Raw genomic sequence first — 17814 nt, 5'->3', positions numbered from 1 at the left:
TCAATCGAGACATACGGAGAGAGAGAGATTGGGTGAGCGTGGCCCACCATGTGGTCGAAAGAGTGGCGGCGGCTTGGACGGACTGACCTAGATAGACAATCTGTGTGAGAGAGTATAGAGTGTGTCGATCGAGGCCCGAACAGGGAGATATATCATTTGTGTGTGAAAGAAAATGAGGTTAAACGAGAATCAGATGAAGAGAGCGAGATTGAGCGAGTGTGGCCCGCCGTGCGGAAGAAAGAGTGAGACAGTCTCGAGGGAGTGACCTAAATATACAACGTGCGTGCGTGCACACGAGAGGTTGGGGGGCTAGATAGGCAATGCATGTATTTAGCGCGAGAGGGTGAGAGGGAGAGGGGGGGGGAGAGAGAGCTCGGCATGGGGTGCAATGGCGGTTGTGTGAGGTAAATACATTTGGTAACAGAGTGGAAAAAGGGGTTGTGTAGTTGAGATACTTAGAGATCGAAACATGGAGAGAAAGAATGAACGTGTGTTGGAAACCGATAGCTTCCTAAGGTGGTTAGGAGAGGAAGATTGACCGATACAGGAAGTATGTAGCGTTTGTGCGCGCGGGGGGGGGGGGGGGGGGGGGGGCTAAAAACAACATTTGAATGTACATAGTACGAGACTTAATATCGATGTTTCAATTCGGTGTACATTGTAAGATTTGAACCGAGGACCAGGCATACGGGTAATTATTTCGAATTCGTGCCATACTAAGTTTCGAAAAGTTGACATTGACTCAGTTTGTTGTGCTATTTTGTAGGTCATATGTTTGAATCCATCCAAAAGTTTTCTCACTACCATGGTGTTCATCATATACATATGAATTTGTATTAAAAAAGTAGCGTGGATACAGTGAAATGCGAAATCCACGTTAGAATTGGAGATCGCTACGTGACACACACTCTAATTCAAATAACTAACTACGTGACACACACTCTAATTCAAATAACTAACTACGTGACACACACTCTAATTCAAATAACTAATTATGTGACACACACTCTAATCCACGTTAGCGTGGGTACCGTTTCGTTTTTTTCAAATAACTCCTCATTAATTAATTTATAGTACTCCCTCTGTTCACTTTTATAAGACCTTGAAGACATTTCAGACAATGTGCAAAACAGTTCATTTTAAGTTGTCTGAAAGGACTTACAAAAGTGAACGGATGGAGTATCTCGTTTCGAATGACTAATTATTGCAAGGAAAACAGGGGCATATGTAATACATACAGATTCGTTTGCAAATGAAAGAAGATTCGTTTGCATTCTCAAATGTAGGCGCACCAGGCAGACCAGGGTCGTGTCGGGGTGGACGCTGCTTCGGTGCCTTAAAGGCAACTGCCTTTGGGTCACTGACATGTGGGCGAGCCACCTGTTGGGCCCACATGTCATGGACACAGAGGCAGGTGCCTTAAGGAACAAAAGCATAGTCCTGTCGGGGTGGTCGTGTTTGTCGGACGGACGTGTAGCACCGAGCCACCCACCCCCTCCCCCCCAAAAAAAAGGATGACGACAATATAAGTTCGCGCTTCCACGTTTCGGATTGAAATATCTGGCGGCCCCAATTCCAGCCCTGCAAAATCTCTCTTCTCCACAGTCCCCTTCCGCACCCAGATTGCTCAAATCCCTAATTCGCCGCCAACCCTCGAATCGCCCCTCATCTTGTCTCTTGCCCCACCGTTCCCCACCTCTATGCCGGACGACGACGACGAAGACGACGGTCGCGCTTCACCACCGCACCGGAGCTACCTCATCTACGCCCTCGTCCACCGCACCAGGTGGTCCACCGACAACGTCGGCCGCCGCAATTGACGTGCCTCACAGACATCGAATTCCACCGCATCAGGTGCGCTTCACCGACGCCGTCTCCCAGCTCACTGGGGCTACTTCACCGAGCACATCGTCGCACCTCCGCCCCCCCGAGGCCGTTGGGGCTTCACCAACGGTCTCGTCCACCACATCGTAGCACTCCGCTGCCACTCAAGATCTGCATCCGTGCGCGGCCAGCCAACGCCAACGCATCACCCTCAGCGTCTCTGAAGTGACCCGCACTCTAGCTAGGCGAGCGTGCCCAAACACCGGCCCGAACTAGGTATCCACACATCACTCCCTTGTGCACTGTTCCGACGAAGTTTGGATATCCTTTCACTGCTCTCTTAGCTTACACGCCTATGCAACTCTGACTTTAACTCTTATTTCTTGTGGAGATATCATCTGAAACAAGCAAATCCATTTTTTAGCGAAGCATGACGGCGCTACGGGATCTGGTACACATCCTGCACACCCATATAACCTTGTAAGTATCTGTCCTCCGCTACAATATCAAGGTCGATTCCTCTTATTTGATCAACCATTCGCTGTGTCAAAAATGCAGAGGGGGATGCAAGGAGCACAAGGCCTGCACATCCAAGCAAGTGGTAACATGGACTTGTACATGGAACATCCCAAGCGCAAGCAGAGCTGCAGTGAGCCTATACAACGAGCTAGCGTAAGTCCCTGCATTTCATTTAATTCATACTGGCATTCGTGTATGATTTGTGTGAAGTGGCTGATCCACGAATTCAAGTTACCAGGGGCGAACATTTAACTTAAAAAATACAAAGGCACTTACACTCCAGAAATCAACATAACTTGAGAAATGTGAAGCTACATGCACTTTGAAAACTAGCTAATGATCCAAAGTAGTTCAGATTATAAACACTAAATGATGCAAGCACCAAAAAACACAAAATGCAACATGGTGTACAAGGACTACAAACATGGTCTGTACCTGCTTGAATTATTCGTTCTCTGGCTGAAAATATCGAAGTGTAATTGCACGTATAACCAGTGCGCAAACTGCATATCAATATATCTATCCTGCACAAGTATGGCAATAGTTTCAAACAACAGATTAGAAAAGTATTTATGCTATGTTGTCATGATACGGGGTCTTTCTGGTAGATGGCCTCGACGTTTCCTCAAGCTATGAAAATGCACTATAATTTGCTTGTCATCAATGCCTGCAAATCTCTGTCTCTCTCAACATAGTAGATCATCATTAGACACTAAATCCTTCAATGAGCTTGCAAAATGCTTGCATTAGATCCCTCATTAGACACTATATGTTCATCACCAGGAGCATGTAAAATGTTTGCATCAAATCCTTCATTAGCAGTCTGTTCATTAGATACTTCAGGCCCAAGAACAACATGAGCTTGTATGTTTGCACCGGGAACTTGATTAGATACATCAGATTCAGTCAGTTCAGTATTGATTGGGGGAGTTATAAAATAAGTAGAATTGGTTTCATTTTCTCATAGATTCCCTACATACAAGCAGTTTTACAACACCGTCAGGTTTAACTATTGGCCAGAAATTGAAGAGTTGAATTAGATATAATCAGGGATGTGATGTACCTGCTTGTTGCGCATGCTACTCTTGCAAGCTGCGACTGTCCGTTTGCGCAAGCTAGATGCCATGCCCGTGCTGCCGCCGCTGCCTCCCACGCAGGCTACACCCAGGGTTGGATCTTCATCTTCTTGTCCTTCCGTTCGCTTGAAGCCCGGTGAGCGCCCTCCAACGAGGGCGTGAGGAAGTGCTGTGTCGGTCTGTCCAGCGGCGGCTAGGTTAGGAGCGAACCAGACTGGAGGCTGGAGCGAAAGAATTGGGATTTTTCCTGCTGTCGATCGATATGGGAGGCACTCGTTTGGGCCGCGAGCCTGCTATAGGGCCTGCGTTGCACTTATGTTATTGGCCCATCCAAATTGAAACATTTTTCTTCATTTTTTACATTGCCTGCTCGTGCGTTGGGACGAACAAAACTAGCGTGGGCCAACCTGGACGACTCAAAATAGGTGCACACTTTCCAGCCACCTGAGGCGGCCGCCCATACCAGCCCCTTTTTGTGTGTATGATTGGATAGTGAAAAATATTCAAGTGGCGCTTTTGATTTACCCACATAATGGTTGAATTGCTTGTTTCTATGAACTGAGTTCGCCAATAATGTGAAGGATGCCAGTCTTTTCATCCTATTATAGATTGCTTAGATCTCGATATGCCAAAAGTAATCACATGAAATATATAGTAAAAGCCAGTGTGATGTGTTTGGCTACAACTAGTCTGACTACACGTCCTCATATAACATATCAAGGACGCACCATCTTACCAGATTAACCATTCGACTTACCCATGCAGTGTGGCAAGAATGAAGTATTGGGACTGCGTATCCAAGCAATTCATGCCATGGACTCCTTCGTACAACCTTGTAAGCGAAAAAGAAGTTGCAGTGTGCCTGTACAAAGAACTAGCGTAAGTTCAGTTACCTGCTTCTCGGAATTTTAGTTAGCCACTTATTGCAAAATTGTTCAATTACGTTGCTTGGCTTAATTTAGTTTGCTACTGATTACATAATGGCATAGCCTGTTAATCATATTGTAGACTGCGCCTATCTATGTGTTTGATACTTACTGTTAAGAATTACCTGTTTGCCTTAACTTAAATATCTACTTATTTGTTTAACTGGTTTGCTGCTGCAAAAGAGGGTTACAATGATGTTAGTAACTACTTTTCAGCATCCAATTGAAACTCTTTAATTCCTTGTTTGTTTAACTGGTTTGCTGTTATAACTCCCAGTTGAGATGTTTTGCTAACTTCAACTTTTCTGAATCCAATCGGAACTTTAATGGCAAAACAGGTCAGCCCAAGATCAAAGAGCGAGGTCCACATGGACGTTGCATCATCCCACAGCAGTGGCACCGGCCCAATCGTGCATTATGAATTGCCAACTGCTGATGCTCTAGAGGCTAAACTAGTGGTAGAAAGAGATTCTGCTTCTGCACTTAGAGATGAAGTTGACATGTTGAGGAAGCAAACAACACAATCACAAGCAGTACTCAAGACAACCATTAAATATTTGGTGGATTTCAAAATGAAGCAAGCTGAGACTGACCAGATTGTTAAGGTCCTGAAGGAAAAAAGGAAATTAAATTTCTACTTGGTAAATCATAGGTGAAATGTTCTTTCCATAGTTGAATAACCTTTGTGTTGTCTGTTCATGTAATCAATCAAACCATTTGTTTTAGAGATCATGTAATAATTGTTTTTTGGTTTGTAATTTTATTTGAGCACAAGTCTGTATCAATTGATAAGACTCGGAGACATTTCATTTGGATTGCTGTGCCAGACCTACAAATATGCCAATCAGGCTGAATGTGCATTCAGCAATAGTAGTAGTATAGATGGACCATAAGTGGCACGCATTGGAAAGGGCCAAGATGCTGGCTAAAAAAAGGATGCTGTTGTAGCCAAAAAAAGTACATCGGCCTGGCTTATGTATGTTAGCTGATATTATTGATCCATATACTCTATAAGTGTTTATATGTCTGTTAGTTCTGTACATTCTTGGTTGATTGACTCGGTATTTGAATCTTGATACATCGCTTGTGTACATATCTAAATGGGAGTACACATTATGTTGCGTGTGACATTTTAGTTGGACATGAAGTGTTCCAAATATTCGAATTCACCTTAAACTGGATTCTAGTTTCTGAATTTGAGTATCGGCATTTGTAAACCATATTCATATATGACAGTGGAATACATCTTTGTCGTCTTTTTGAAGATATATAAAAACACATAGAATGATTTATAAAGATTCATATAGGAATACAAAATGGATTCGAATTTAGTTGCCAGGTAAACGTGGATGCTTATTGTCCCAAAATTCGAAAGAAGCAGCAAAATGTCCACTCCCACGTCGGCTGCCCGAAGCCAAGTGTTTGGGAGATGGAAATTACTATCTACCCATTACACGGACAATCCATCGGCCCGATTTCCACTGCTCTAATTAGGGGTAGGTTAGTAACTTCAATTAGACGTGACACGACCGCCTCTGAGCCCATTCCGACACGGTGGGCGTCAAACATGGGCGGCAAAACTCATTTGATTCAAGCTCGTCCAAAAGACCTCTGTTTCTCCCTCCATTCCCCATTCATACACGGTGGGCGGCAAAACAAACTCGACTCGGCCGAAATCGATGTAGGCAAATATTTTCAATAGGGGCAGGTTTGTAACTTCACTCATACGTGACACAACCGCCCTACCTGTCAGCCCCATTCATACACCGTGGGCGCCAACCATGGGCGCCAACCACCCTCTCCTCGCCCAAAATCGCTCTGGGCAAATATTGGCGAGATGCGAGATTACCGTCCTATCCCCAACCGACGAGACGTCCAAATTTTAAACGGGGGCTAAGTTCGTAACTTTCCCATATTTCAGACAGGCGCGTCCCAAAAACATGGTTCCCCGTACCTCTCCCTCCATTTTCCCATTCATACACTGTCAGCGCTAGAACACCCCATCCCCACACCAGCCTCCGTCCGCCACCCCATCCATCGCAGCCGTCCTCCACCACATCCATCGCCACCGTCCTCCACCATGCCGGAGCGCCTACCAAGACCGCGTCGTCCACTGCTAGAGATGGACGTTTCTCATCCACGGCGACGGACCATTAGCCTTGCATCGCGTCCTCTCGCTTCATCGGCGCCGTCGTCCTCTTTGCCGGGGCCGCTCACACGACCTTCTCTTCCACCGCAACGGGACTTATCCCTCGATGCACCCGTCTACCGTCGTAGATCTGCTTCAACGCCACCGACAGCCATCGCACCCCCGATGCCTACACGGCACCACAAGAGAGGTGGTACTTCATATCTCCTCAACGTTTTGATCTCAACCAGAAAATAGATCTTAAGTTGGTTACTCTACTTTCTTTTTAGCTCTTCGAATTTAGTTCTTAGTTCGAAGCAAACAATGGATGCTAAATATCATTTCTCTGGTTTGCAGCTTCAAATCTGCCATGGCACAGCCATAAGACGGTTTAATTGATCATGCTTAGGGTTTAATTGATCATGTTGGTTCCGTAGTGGTTTCTTTAATAGAAATCGGAGGGGAAACCCTCTTTTGCTAAAAAATATATGCTTAGAGTTTCCCCCTTTTATGATCACTATACGATCAGAATACGTGCTTCGTGTCATAATAACACTGCTCCACCCATCAAGCTAAACAAGCTTAGTTGTTCAAATACGAATCTGATATTATTAAAATAGAGTTGTTTAATTGGTCAGCTAAATGTTCCTAAATTAGTTTCGAAAATGCATGTTCGCCGCTCGGGTGTGTATCTCTACAGGGTGCCCACGGTGGGCCGGCCCACCCTGGGATTTTGGGTCGTCCCAGGCCCCGATTCCCCTCTGTTCTGCTACGCGCTTCCGATCTCTACTCGCCCCCAGCCGCCTGCCTCGCCAGCGACTTGCCTTCCCCGGACGGCATGACTCTAGGAGGAGACGCCGGACTAACAGGAGGCCAGGAGCCGCTCGCCCAACAGCGTCACCGCTGCCCGGGCGCGCCGCCGTGCCTACGTTCCCAGTCCGTTCAGGGCTCAGGCGTGCAGCACCCACCAAGCCAACCCGATTTATCCTGAGATTCGTCCTCAACACTCAGCAGCCACTCCTCATCACCCATTTTCTAATTGATTCATTACTCATTAGGCAGGACTGTCATTAGGGTTTGTTGTGTGCTCAGTGCTACCTACACTTAATGGTTCAGATGTATTTTGGTAATCTTTAGTACCTCTATAGTTCACAGGGTTTTCAAAATTCCGGGCCTCGGAACAGAAACTAGTCATTTTGGATTGTTGGTCGTAGTGACATTGACCCAGATTACTACTGCAAGTAAGGTTTGTTGACAATTTTACTTGTCTTTCTTACTCATTCGATATAATATCCAATTATTCACGTCGATTAGTTGCAAACAATAAGTGCTAGACAAACTTCTTCATTCAGATTTTGGGCGGTCTCTTACTTCAGTTACAATTCTGCATACTTGTCCTAGTAAGCTCACAAGTAAATGATTGATTCACTACATCTATGCTTGCCTTGTCATATCTGTTGTCAATATTCTTTTAGGGTGGACCACCCTGTTTTTAAATACAGGAACCGAAGACATGAGTGAATAGTATTTCTCTATGTGATCTCTTCCATCATGTGTGGGTAACGAACACTGCATTGTATAGAAAGAAAGTGTCATTTCCAGCTTTTACATAGGTTTCGATCTTTTACATGGAATACAATCTGGCTACTTGCTTTGTGTCGCACTACCAACACTCCACCCTTGAAGCTAAACATTACGCCACTCATAATTGCTTAGTTTATTTGTTCAAATACGAATTTCATATGATTCTAATGTTCCTAATTCAGTTTTGAAATGTGTGCCTGCCTGTTATAGAGACATAAGGGGTTTGTATTTCTGTGTGTGGTCTGGTCAGCACGGTTGGGGAGGTGAACTTTGCATATGCAGGGGTTTATAGGGAGACACTCTCCGAGTTGAATCCGCAATGCATTCCATAGATAATCTGACTACTTTTTATGTTTTCATGAATCTCAGATTCTGAACAGCATCATAATGATTATGAGCTTGCGCGCATGAAAAGAATAAAGAAGAACAATGCCATGGCTGTTAAACTTGGCATTAAGGGACTGAAATCAAGTCTGGATGCAATGCAATGCAAACGCTCTCCACCTACAGATTCATGCTCAGAATATGATCCTAACGGTGATTCTGAGCTAGAGGGAGACCTAAGTCAATGTAGCTCCCTAGTGGAGGAGTCAGAGGAAGATGCCCTATCTTATTCACCCATCAAGGTACTTGCTCTAACTTTCCAAGGTTACATTGCTCGCACATATCTTGCAACTGATGCTTTGCATTGCTTCTACTTTGTTGAACTGCCATTAGCTTAGTTTACACATCGTGTATGTGAATACGCCCTGCCTATCCATTTTCAGTACATATTCCATCTGTCATCATACCATATTTATCCATTCAAATGCTGTTCTTGTGTATCAGACGTTCAAAAGGAAGAGGGCGATTGCTGATCGTGGAGGAGCACAAGCAAAGTATTTGGAAAAGGTAGTGGCACCTGATAAATCAAATAGCCCATTAGGTGTAGTTGCAATATCACCTGACCCACAAAATACCCCAACTCTAGCAGACTCTAGCCCTACTACACTGGTCATTTCTGATGCCCCAACTCAGCAGACCCCAACTGCAGCAAACAGTATGATTATGCCAGTTGACATAGCACCAGCTGTACGACGCAAAACCCCCATTCCAGCAAAGAGTACACCAAATCCAGTTGCCAAATCCCTTTTCGAACTAGAGAGAGCCCCAATTGCGGCAAATAGGACCCCTGTTCCATTTCTTCCCAGTTTAGAAGATGAAGCTTATGTTGTTGTCAGGAACTTTGTGCGCATCTTTCCTTCATGGAAATATTATACCACAGACACAGAACAATTTCCAGTCTTCCTTCGCAACTTACGCGTAAGTAATGTACTAATGTTATTCATGGTCATTACTGCATATGTTTTTGCCGACAGAAGACACAAGATTTCATTCTTTGAAATAGGCGAGGAGCAAACTGGATTGTGATGACGAGCAAGGGTTGGTTGCGCTTTTCAAGCACTCGTTGATGAAGTATCGTTCCTACCTGAGGCAAGCGCACTTCGATGGCAAGCCTCTAAATGAAATTTCTGTAAAGTCTACGGTGCTACATTTATCCGACGGTGACTGGAATAATCTTGTTACACATTGGTCTCGGCTGCAGCGTAAGGTACTGTCTATGATATCACATCACAATTTGAACTACATTTCTGCATTTGCCTTAATGTCTCACTTGTACGAAAACTGTTAGCAGAAGAACATTCGTTCTCAAGGGACCACAGAATCTCACAACTATACTGCACACTGCTTTGCTCTTGTGAGTACCTCTTGCCCTGTATGACCATACTTACTTTCATAGTTGTTTGATTATGTAGCATCCCTGCACATGTTAGCCTCGTAATCGTCCATTTGGTGGACATTATAAGATCCGTATGGACTCTTACATAAATTTAGAATCAACCCAATGCTTTTGAAGAGGTTTAGCTCTGCAGTCCTCTTGTAAGGACTGAACGTGGTCTATCACTGTACTTACATTAACAGCTACTTCCTCCGTCCCATAATATAAGAACGTTTTGTACAGTACACCAGTGTTCAAAACACTCTTGTATTATGGGAAGAGGGATTGGTTCATTTTGTAGCATTCTGCATCTTATCTCCCTCGCCCACCATTTACTAAAAAAGATCAGATCTATATTTAATCTTACCAACAAGTAGAATACACAGACAATGCCAGTGCAGAAGTGTAGCCCATTGCTCTTGTCAGTACATTTTGTCCTGTAACGCTTGTACTTCCAGGGATTGGTAGTTGATTATGTAGCATCAATCTGCATCTTATCTTCATTATCCTCTATCCCTTCCAGTATTATCATATCTATAATTACTCTCTACAAAATGTAGAGTACAGACAATGCTTATGAAGAAGATTCTGTGCTGAAATTCTTGAGTTATCCTTCCCTTGACATGGAGAAGGGCATTATAAAGCCGGTGTTAACTGTTAATGTAAGTCAGTCCTTCTAAAGCCTTTATCCTCAACTGCTGTTTAATTTGCTCATACTCCCTATCAAGGTTGGAAAAAGCGCTAGGCGGTAGGCGGGCGATGACTCTCTGCCTAGCGCCTAGCCTGCCTAGGCATAGCCTAGGCGGGCCAAGGCGTTTTGTATGGTAGCAGGTTAGGAGGACAATTTTTTGTCTAGGCATAGCCTTAGGCATTTTCTACTACAGTAGGTTAGGACAATTGAATGATAATAAGATACTCCCTCCATCCCAGGATATAAGATCTTATATTCAGATCTTATATCATGGGATGGAGGGAGTACACCACAACAACGTCAAGAACTAAAAATGATCTACTCAAGGGAAGTAGCAGTAACATAGGAACATCAAATATTCAAATATACTTGAGGCAAACATCACGCAAGACCCAATATGGCATATAGCATTATAAATTATGAGCTCAAGTTCACAAGCACTTTATTCCTAGAATCTTATTTGAAAGACTTCTCTCAAGTCACAACAGGGATAGTTCGACACAGACGCACAACTTGAGTTAATTTAGGATGAATAGGATGTGTCCACTTTCAATGGGACCTATCTTGTGTGGCTCGGCGCTTCCAATACAAGTAACTTAAGCATCCCAACACGAGAAATATTCACGCCTTCTCTGAGCTCTAGCTCACGGGAAGTCTTTTCCCTCCTCTTCTTAGATGCCTCCTCAAGAGATTTCCTGCACCTATCTTTAGCTTCCTGCGAGCTTTTCTTGCATTTAGCCACAAAATTACCAACGTGAGCGACATGCTGCTTGTGACGATAAACACCTCCAATGATCACATGGTTACAAAACAAACACTTCACTTTGTCCTTGTTGGAAACATCGGCTAGACTCCCATACTCCCATGCCACATCATCCGACTTTCTCTTACGGGCATTCTCTTCCAGCAACATTGATGTTATATTTGTCTCCAACATCCTACAAATGCTCGAATACACAGCAGCAATAGTTCAGTAATTCACATCGATAATGATAAAAAATATGGACCAGATCTATCAAAGTGGAGACCACAAGTAGGCATAAATCAAGATAATAATCAAACAAAAAATGCAATATAGTATGTCTGTACGGGTGTGCGCGTGTCCACATCCGAAAAACATACAGTAGAAGATAAATCATTACCCACTTAATTAGGTATATGATTTTTACAGAAGAAGACAGAAGCAAAGCAATATAAGTTATAATATCGTAAATTCATAGTATATGCAGATCAAATATGAAATAGGTAGGAAGCTGCCTATGGAGAGATTCCAAGCAAAACAAACTAAATAGAAAATACAAAAACTACAATGAGGGAAACCAAAGAACATAATTTTTTGCATTACAAGTTTATAAATTTGTTGCATAATTGCATTGGGAACTTATTTAGTCCTGCAAGGCTGCAATGCTCGATATAGATCCAGAAGCAAATCCGTTTTTATACCGACTAAACAACCCTCTGATTAATGAACCTCTAGTCTCCACAGTAAAGATTACCAGCAACCACATACATATGATCCTACTTTTACACTAGGACTAGTTCTGGCTGGTGTTGCATCTTGGCATCAGGCAACAGAAGAGAAAATCATAGCACAAACTTCCAAGAAACTTTCTGTTGTGAAGTAAATCGATAATACAAAAACTACCATGGAGGAAACCAAAAGAACATATTTTTTGCATAAGCTCATAAATGTGTTGCATTCGAAACTTATTTTGTCTTGCAATGCTCAATACCGATCCAGAAGCAATTTCCTTTTTATACAAACTGAACAACTCCTCTGATATACTAATTTGAAGTATCATGTGATATAAATAACCTCATATCTCTACATTCAAGATTACTAGCAGCCACACTCACAGGCATATGATCCTACTTTTAGACTAGTGTACTAGTAGCAGCTATGTCACTGTCACATTTTGGCACCATGCAATAGAATATGATCCTACTTCTATACTAGTACAGTAGTACTAGACTACTAGTAATGTCCAGTATCACATCTTGGCATCATGCCATGTATATAACTTATGAACTGAGACAATCATAGAAGGAACTTCATTAACATGAATAGTGCATAGAATGATTACCTTCAGACTAGTGGATACTTGCCTTGCTTCTTTAGGCGCTAGATATGACCAGCCCACTTTAACCTCCTCGTCGGATGAGCTGTCGAGTACAACTGCATCACAAAGTTACTATTATTTTCAGTCATGTCTTATTCCATTAGAAGTGATCAGTAAAGAAAATTTCATAGGATCAGAGTCTAGGGTGGTCAGGTCATTTGGTGCAACGGCCAGCGGCAGTAGGCGTAGGTCAGGCAGAGGGAGCAGTGCAGGCTGCCGAGCTGGCTGCCGGCGAGCACGGGCATGCCGGATTGCGGTGACAGACTAGGAGAGACCAATGGCATTGACCCAGGCCAGGAGCGGATTTTTCCTTGAGCCTGAGCATAGTTCCTGTCTCCCACTATATTGTTTATGGCCAAATACTAATTGCTTCTTACTGTATTTGTTACATCTTGTAAATGCATGAGCAAATTCAGACACAACAGCATCAAGGCATGTATAAATCAGTTGCAGATCGAACAAACTAACTATCATTTCTTTTGTTGACTCGATTATGGTACTACTACGTGATGCTGACATGACATTTAAATTGTGAGATCTTTGCACATTTTTTATTGAGTGGCACCCCTGCGCTGCAATCCTAGATCCGCCTGGGATGGATCAAACAGCGCCCAATTAACAATCTAGATAAATCAATATCAATACATAAAGTGCAGATCAAGTGATTCCATGCGAGGGACAGGGCAGCAAGTAGCAACAAACTAGCAATCCAGGGGCCAGGCACAGTGAATACACGACAAGAGAAGGGACAGACAAAATCGAATTGGTAGCTCACCTGTAGCAGGGAAGAAGACCGGATCTCAGCTTGTCGTCGAGCAGAGGGATGGAGAGGAGGAAGAAGTCATGGCTGCATGGTGAGAGGATGAGGTGAATCTCTTCGTCTCGGCGGCCGGAGGACGAAGCGAGGACGGAATAGATCCAGCCGCCGCCACCCTTTTCAGTGTATATATATGATATATCCAAAGTCTAGCCAAATATCTCTTTTCCTCCGCCAGCAAACTTCCCGCAATCTTCTCCATCCTCTCGCGATCTTCTCGCCACCTTCCCGCCCAGGCTTGTAACCTCTCCGATTCCATCTCCGGTCTGCCTTGCTCTGCCTTGCGCCGCCTCCTCGCCGCTTTTCTCCGCTTCATCGCGCTTAGGCGCACGCCTGGATCCGCCTAAGCGATGGGCCCGCCTAGAGCACCGATTAGGCCCAAGGTTACGCGGTGGGCTGTCGCCGAGCGCTTCAGCGCGCCTAGGCGTACGCCTAATAACGCTTTTTCCAGCCCTGCTCCCTATCGTTTACTGCTGTTTAGTTTGCTGTTTCTACCAAAATGCATGTTCGTAAGAACCATAAGTTCTAAGTTTTACTTGTAAAACCAAATTCCTTATTCATACCATGCACATTACTTAATTCTCCCTATATGTATGCTTGTTTTTGTGGATCTATAATCCAGTGTGTGGTGAAGCAGCCCACATTTGCACCTTGTCATCTCCTGTTTTATCTTACTGATGTGGCTGATGATATGAACAACATGCCATGCACATTATCCAAAATAGATACAATGATTTTCTTTGCCCTTCATCTATGCTTGTTATGTTGACATGGTAATCCAGTAGTGTGGTGAAGCTCCCCGCATTATGAACAATGCCAAATTATTCTATTGATATTTTGAACTTACTCTTTATTTTCTAATTTGAAATTGGATAGAATTGACAGAGCAGTTATCATCTTTGTTTATAAACGTGCAAAACTTGTCATCTCTCTGCTTTGTTTCAGGGTGATATGCCTGATGGCATGCACAAGTCTGCTGAAGGCTGTGAGACAAACCCAACATATATTGCAGCAAAGAAGGCAAAACATCTTGAAGATAGCGAGACAACTCCAAAGTCCTGTCTTGATGCAGTGTTCAAGTTACTTGAGACTAACAGTCAGACAAGCTCACAGAATTCGTTGTCTGAATCAGTTCAACTTCTTCAGTCCCAAGTTCTAGTAGAAAGGCATTCTGCAACTCAACTTCGACTTGAAGTCCTATCTCTAAGAAAGATTGCGGAGAACACCAATGAGAACCTCATCGCTAAACGGCTACACCTGGAATATATGACCGACATGCTAGGCCAGTCTCACAGCCTTGCTCAGCAGCTTGCGCAGCAGTTCCCCCGCAAGCCTAACCTTTCTTGAACTGTCTTGGAAGTGGTCTCGGTTTAGTATTATTTTGTTACGCTGCAATGGTGCCCAGTTTTTGTAATCTGCTTCTTCGTTGCGCTTTATGATCACTGGTGGCGAACTTTGATGCCCAGTGGATGTAATATGTGTAATAGCCGTGATAGCCTAGCATAAGTTGCTTGCTTATTTATTTCCTTGTTTTCTTGTAGTCAGTGCAGTTCTTTTTCCGTGGTTTGCTAGTGGCTGCAATAACCTATTTTTTAAAACTAGGCCACAATAACCATGGGCTAATATTTACTGTAGTGACACTGGGCCTCCTACGGGCCGTAGAAACAGTGGGCCTTCTACGGGCCATAGAAACAGTAGTCCTTCTACGGGCCGTAGAAACAATAGGCCTTCTAAGGGCCGTAGAAACAATGGGCCTTCTACGGGCCGTATCATCAATGGGCCTTATACGGGCCGTATGATCGATTGGCCAAACATGGGCCAATAACAGGCCGCATTATGGCCGTAAACGGGCTAGAGTTGGAATCGTCTGTTCATGGGCCAACCATAACGGGCCATCGTTAATAGGCCGTATTTGATGACGCTATGAAAATGGCCCAACGTATTAACGAACCACAAACGGGCCGACTGTAACCACGGGCTGAATTTGGCCCACAATCAGAAAATGACAGTAACGGGCCATAAGTAAATGAATGCTAGAAATGAGCCCAAGAATAAATGGGCTCTGAGAAGGCCGAAAGATAACATGGGCTGGAAACGGCCCAACGGAATAACGGGCCGTTAATGGGTATAAAGTGATACACTGTTCATTACGGGCCAGTTTCACCAGGGGCCGTTAATGGGTGTAAAGTGATACACTGTTCTTTACGGGCCAGTTTCACCACGGGCCGTTAATAGGCCAAGAGTTACATAGGGCCTCATATGGGCCGAAAGACGTCATGGGCCATACATGGGCCAGAAGTGAAAACAGGCTAGAATCATATTGGATGGCCCAGATGACGCTACTGGGCCTAATTCGGATAGGTCATAATAGGCCTTGGGTTAGCGGGCTGTAAATGGGCTATATGCGAACATGCCGTTAACAGGCTTTCCATGGGCCGGCCCGCCACCTTTTGACCAAGTCAAACGGGCCGGCCTTTTCAGGAATGGGCCTCTGTTGGGCCGTGCCACGTGTCGACGTATCATAGGCGCGTTCTGTCGAATGAGTGGATGACATCTGTCCCAATGATGAGCCGACACGTGTTTCCTCCAGCCAATGATGATTTTACACGTGGAAAATCCCCATTGGTCGGGGCTGTTAACGGGTTATCAGATCCAAAACCCGACCCGATAGCTTAACGGCGTTTCGTTACGGTGGATGCCACGTGTCGGTCACCCTTGACGAAAGCACTTTTGTGACGCGCGATTTATCGTCATGGAAGTGGACACTTCCATGATGATAATTTTGGTAATGCCATGGAACACTTCTATGACATCACAGGTATGACTATCTTGATTCTGTCATAAATTTGTCATGGATGTACATGCATGACAAAAAACGCGACCTACTGTGACAAACACGTATCATCACGGAAGTGTATTTTTTTTGTAGTGTACTCATGCTAGTGGGTTTCATCTATTTACTGTGGCAATGACAGGTCATGCAGAGGAAAGGGGTTCAACTACCGTAGCATGTAACAGTTGAATCGTTGTTTTCCTAATGCAGTAAAAGAGAGCAGGAGCGAGAGAGTGGGATTATATCGAAATGAACAAGGGGTTTTTGCTTGCCTGGCACTTCTGAAGATAGAATAGTTCTTCATCGGTGTCATCGATCTCATCGTCGAAACCACGTCTATCGAGAGGGGACAAACACCGGCAACTGAGAGGGAACACAATCAATGCAATGCAACAATATGATGCATGATCATGACATGGTAAAATGAGTGTGTTGGGCTAATGCAACTACAATCAGATGGGTTTGAGCTATTTTGAACCAAAGATTCAAAGTTCAAACTCACTTGTGATCTTAAATAGTGCTTTATCATGTTTTGCACTAAATAGCAAGTTAACTTGTTTAAACATGCATGAAACCAGTACAGATGGATAGATTGGATTTTTTATGATCATTTTTCATATATAACACTTTGCATTTGGAGTTACAGGTTAATTTCTATGATTTTTAGAAGTTAGCACTATTTTCTGGAATTTTCGGAATAAGAATAAATCCAGAAAAAGGTTAACTGCGTCAGCATGACGTCGGGGTGACGTCAGCAGGTCAAAGGCGCCAGCCCAGGTCAAACCTGACCAGTTGGGCCCATAGTTCAGTGACTCAGTTAGTTAACTGGGTTAATTAGGGTTAAAGTAATTCTAACAAAAATGTCAGCAGGGTTGGGCCCACATGTCAGTGGCTCAGGGTTAGTTTTGCGAGGGGATTAACACCTAACAGCGGTGATTAGTACTAACTAACACCTAACTAATCCAGTTAGGGCCGGCCCCACATGTCATAGTCTCTGGGCGGTGCCCAGCCGGGGTCAAAGTGGGTCAAACCCACCAGCGACTCGACGCCGGCGAGGCCCGAGACGGCGGCGCGGCTCGGAAAATGCCCACAGGGCACGGACGAGGCCGTTCTTGGGCTCGTTGGAGATCTCTTGTAGGCGCGCGTCGAGTGGTGGTGGAGGCCGGGCCTATGGTGGCCGGAGCCGACGACGGCGAGCTCCAAGGCGGCGGCCAGAGTTCGGGCAACGACGGGTTCGGCGCTACAGTGCATGGGAGGAGGTGCTGGTGGGCGCTACGGGCTCCTGGGAGTGCACTGAGTGCACTGACGCGCTCGGTTTGGACGGAGGCGAACCAAAACGACGACGGCAAGAAGTCCGGCGTCGGTGAGGTTTCGGTCTCGACGGAAACAAGGGCTACGATGAGCTAATGGACATGGAAGTAGGGGGGATCAGTAGAGGAGCTCACGACGAGTGCAGAGGTGGCCTCGGCGTGCTCGGGGAAGCACCAGAGCGAGCGGGGCGACGAGAGGGATCCCCGGCGGCCAGCGACGAAGATGA

The 17814-nt window shown here is 44.7% G+C and overlaps 1 long non-coding RNA gene across 1 annotated transcript; it reads right to left on the bottom strand.

Annotated features, from left to right (window-relative positions):
* Window positions 1-11125: 11125 nt before the first annotated feature.
* On the bottom strand, window positions 11126-13572 carry LOC109775850 (uncharacterized). The gene is made up of 3 exons (XR_002235902.3): window positions 13403-13572; window positions 12592-12683; window positions 11126-11445 (listed from the first exon to the last, which is right to left on the bottom strand). It is a non-coding gene; the product is annotated as an uncharacterized lncRNA (long non-coding RNA).
* Between the last annotated feature and the right edge of the window lie 4242 nt (window positions 13573-17814).

This window comes from Aegilops tauschii, chromosome 5 (genome assembly GCF_002575655.3).
Source record: "Aegilops tauschii subsp. strangulata cultivar AL8/78 chromosome 5, Aet v6.0, whole genome shotgun sequence".
Taxonomy (NCBI): domain Eukaryota; kingdom Viridiplantae; phylum Streptophyta; class Magnoliopsida; order Poales; family Poaceae; genus Aegilops; species Aegilops tauschii.
The sequence above is the reverse complement of the archived record's forward strand: the minus strand, read 5'-3'. Positions and strand labels throughout refer to the sequence as shown.